This window comes from Notothenia rossii (genome assembly GCF_949606895.1).
Source record: "Notothenia rossii genome assembly, chromosome: 3".
Lineage (NCBI taxonomy): Eukaryota > Metazoa > Chordata > Actinopteri > Perciformes > Nototheniidae > Notothenia > Notothenia rossii.
In genome coordinates, this window is record NC_136901.1 from 42,777,799 (window position 1) to 42,782,410 (window position 4,612).

The 4,612-nt window shown below is 40.3% G+C and overlaps 1 protein-coding gene across 2 annotated transcripts in view; it reads right to left on the reverse strand.

Annotated features, from left to right (window-relative positions):
- Positions 1-2,729: 2,729 nt before the first annotated feature.
- The window catches only part of LOC307032785 (uncharacterized protein), a 14,253-nt gene continuing 12,370 nt past the window's right edge, over positions 2,730-4,612 (reverse strand). For both annotated transcript variants that reach the window (XM_079671036.1, XM_079671037.1), the window contains exon 8: positions 2,730-4,612. This exon is cut by the window's right edge and continues 564 nt beyond it. The gene's annotated coding sequence lies outside the window, so the exon portion shown is untranslated.

Sequence of the window (4,612 nt, forward strand, 5' to 3'; positions counted from 1 at the left end):
CGCCTACTTCCATCTACGTAACATTGCAAAAATCAGGCATATCTTGCCTCAAAACGATGCAGAGAAACTAGTCCATGCATTTTGTTACTTCAAGGCTGGATTATTGTAACTCCTTATTATCAGGTGTACCAAGAAGTCAGTCAAGTCGCTTCAGCTGATTCAAAATGCTGCAGCTCGTGTACTAACCAGAGTTAGGAAAAGGGACCACATTACTCCTGTTCTGGCTGCCTTACACTGGCTCCCTATAGAACACAGGATAGAATTTAAAATTCTCCTTCTCGCCTACAAAGCCCTTAATGGGCAGGCGCCATCTTACCTTAAAGAACTCATTATACCCTACTGTCCAACTAGGCCCTAGGGCATTGCGTTCCAAGAACGCAGGGTTGTTGGTTTTTCCTAGAGTCTCTAAAAGTACAATGGGAGCCAGAGCCTTTTCTTATCAAGGTCCACTTTTGTGGAATCAGCTTCCAGTTTGTGTTCGGGCGGCAGACACCCTATCCATTTTTAAGAGTGTGCTTAAGACCTTCCTTTTTGATAAAGCTTATAGTTAGGGCTGATTAGATTCAGCGCCTAGTTTTGCTGATATAGGCTTAGTTTGTCGGGGGACATCTTACTTCTTCCTTCTCTCTGTCTATACCTGTGTACTCTCATGTTCCGATTAACCCAGCTTCCCCAAATTTCTTTCTTTTTGGTGTCTATATACGCCGGGATCCGGAGTCATGGATGATCCTGCGGTCCTGTGTCATGGATCGCGAGCCCTGGATCTTGAGTCGTGGCTGTGGTCCTGGATCATAAGTCCTGGATGGATATCCTCGTGGATTCATCTTCCTATTATACACAAATGCGTTTCCAAACATTTGGACTACCTATGTTGCAAATGTATTATCTTTTCAATTTACACATGGCATCTATTGCACGTCTGCCCGTCCTGGGAGAGGGATCCCTCCTCTGTTGCTCTCCCTGAGGTTTCTCCCATGTTCCCCTTTAAACTGTGGGTTTTCTCTGGAAGTGTTTCCTTGTACGATGTGAGGGTCTAAGGACAGAGGGTCTATGGACAGAGTGTGTCGTATTGTCATACTGATATTCTGTACAAATTGTGAAGTCCACTGAGACAAATGTAACATTTGTGATAAATAATATATAAATAAACATTGATTGATTGATTGATTGAGAAGGCCTCACGAAATACTTTAATGTAAATTAAAATGTAAATGTGAAGGAATGTGTGTATAATACATCTGTCACGACTCTAACACAGAAAAGACCTGTCTATGGTGCCCCAGAACGCCTCGTTGGACGTTTTTATTTTTCAATTTTTTTCTTCCTGGGCCTATTTACGTCACCAAGTCCAAATGGACCAATAGGCACACCCTCTGCCAGGACAGACTCCCGAGCAGCTCAGGAGCTGCCTGAGACCCGCGGAGCGGCTGTGTTACCCTGGATGCTGAGCGCCATGCCGGCGGGACAGGCTGAGCTCCGCGCTGTCTCGCTGTCTCGCAGACCCCACGCAGCAACCAGGAAACAACACCAGTAATCCAGCTCACACTGTCGGCTCCTCGAGCCTCAAAGGGCGGACCAGCGAGCCCCAAAACGTCCCGCCAACACGGCACCCAGACCCCACGCAGCATTCTCATCTGTTTGTCATTACTGGTGTCATTTTCTGGTTGCTAACGCCATTGTAACACATAATCACTGATGTTCCGCTGTAACGGTGGTGGACTCATCAGAACAGAGCGGGCAAGCTGACCAATCAGAGCACAGTGGGCTCACAGGGAGGGGGGGGGGCAGGAGCTCCAAACAGCCGTGTATGACAGAGTGAATACACATATACTATACAGAGATGCTGTATGAGAAACCAATGTGAGTTTGGAACATTGAACAATGTAAATCTATACTAGTAGACCTCAACAATGGAATTATGATCAGTCATGGGGCCTTTAAAGTTATAAAAAAGTGCTTTATTTCATATAATAGTGAATAGGACATACACACATTGAGTACCTGTTTGCATAATGTTTACAAAAAATTATAATATATAATCCCAAATACAGTACTTACTTTTATTTTATAAAACCGAGCCCTTTTATAGATCCCACACACATTAAAATATGCAAAACATTTTCAAAAATAAAGTTTTCAGCACACTAAACATATTTTCACATTTTACATAATGCCATCGTGAAACAACCTGCAGACATAAAGACATTTTAGTTACTTTAAAATAAATGTATTTCTCTACCAATGTTTAGAAGAACAATTAGCACCGGTGCATCTTATAAGTCACAGAGGATATTGCAGAAGGACACAGCTACAGGTATTATTGCAAGCGTCCTTTGGTGGCTAAAACAGGGAAAACACATCCTCAATGTGGGTATTCTGAAATGTAGAGGTGAATAGTAACTAAGTATATTTACTCAAGCATAGTACTTAAGTAGTTATTTGTTAATTACTACAGATCTACAAAGTATTTCTAAACACAGTATATATAAATGTGTTCACATTGACAAACTACGATTCTAAAACGCTCTTAAATGTTTAAAAACTGAATTATATAAAGCCCTAACTTTAAGATGTTAAAATTAGGACCTCCAATGGTAACGTAGAGTATTTGAAGTAAAGGATGTTGGCGATTTGGAGGATGTTGAAAACCAACCTCGTCTCCGCGTGTCGTTTGATAAGCTGGGTGAATTCGTGAAAAAGGAAGGGATTAAGAAACACCAGAATGCAAGTTAAACAATAATCTTGCTTTAATGATAAACAGTAACAACACAAAATACACATACAAACACAAAGACAAAGGAAGTACTTCCTGCTCTCTCTCTGCTCCTACCCTCCTGGTCAGCCTGAAGAAAAAGAGAGTGAACCCCGGGAAAACACAGTGTTTCATACTAAAAACACAGGAGGGGGTGTGTGCGGGCTTTCCCCCCGAGGTCATCTTATTGGCAGAGACCAAGACATGGCCTGTCGTACCCAATCAGTGCGACACAGCAGAAGAAACCCCGTTCACATCTTGTAGCCAGCCCCCACCCCTTTTATGGCCCTTTGTCCCTGGGTCCATCTTCCCCCCTTCAGGTTACCACACACAAGTTAAAAGTATGTTTTAAGATATAGTTGTTATAGTTGGCTAAATATACGTAATACATGTTAATTACTTTCATATCAATAATAACGAGGAACACGTTACCTATGCTCTTAAGCAGTATTAGAGATGCTTTTCAAATAGTCAAACTTCCCACAGGCCCCATACAGAGAACCCCCTCATTTGTCTTACAGCCTTTCCATTTGTTTGAGCTATTGTTCACATCTTTACTTCAAATAAAAGGTTTCACATTGCATATTTCCAGCTTCCTTTACACATACTGTTATTATTAATACAAAGTAACCAACCACACACCTCTATTGAAAACAAGTCGATTCCCCTGACAATTGACATGCTGAAACTCCTCGGAATGCGCTCCCTCCCCCAACTCTCTCGTCCCTGTCATAAAAAACTGCTTCCATTTCATATAGAGTAATGAAAGATGTTTAAGCTAATTTCTCCACAATGTTTGTAGCCATTTAGTACCCACACATGAAAGAATAAGAACAGAGGTATAGTTGACCAGTAATCCTGTAGCACCTATATTTACTGAAATGAAAACACACACACATCTGCTTCAAGCCTGTGTCACGCACACCCTTCTTTTACGAGGAAAACATTCCAGCGTCTGGCCCTATTCCCAAATAAGGGTGTCCCCTTCTCACCTCTCTCTCTACACACAAGGACTTCACCTCAATATATTGGGGGAGGGAAAAGATACTTTGTCCCTTCTAATTTAACACACATGAATATATATAAGGTGACATTAAAAGGAATATACCAGATTGAACTTTCCTGCCATACCACGTTACTTTAATCCTTCAAATAATTCAAATAATCCTTCAAGGATCTGAGCACTTCTTCCAACACTGCTGAGATGTAATCAGCTTTCTGTTTTGTTTCATTCAGTCATACGTTAATACAAATCACTTTGAAAGACGTGCAGAAGAATTAGCATTAGCAGTCAAATGCTAAAGAAACAGCATCACATTTAATAAAACGAGTAAGCAATTAGTAGGAGAATATATATATATATATATATATATATATATATATATATATATATATATAAAATGCTCTTGTAATGATAGATCAAAACATTGTAACTTGGCTCTGTAGCTTAGACATGTAGCTTGGTTAGCATGATGTTAGCTTAGCATGAAGATTGGAAGCAGCTAGCGTGGCTCTATAACAAAACTACCTCAAAACTTGGACTTATGCTAAGAAAATTGTAATGAACTTGCCTCAAACATGTTACGTCCGGAAAAAAGGGGATGCATTGGTCAAATACATTTAAAATTCAAGTTAACTTACGCTTAGTTACGTAACGTTTCCTAGAGCTAACATAGAGCTTGAATTCAGAACTAATCCACATGTTTAAAACTCTGATTATGCAACTGTATGTGATGAGTTTGTGGATATTATACAATATATATAGGTTGGATGTATCAATTGGCAAAAGTACCTGCAATAGAGACTTTTAAAAAGATAGAACCAAAACTAAACTGACCACCAAGAAGTGTATCAATGCGT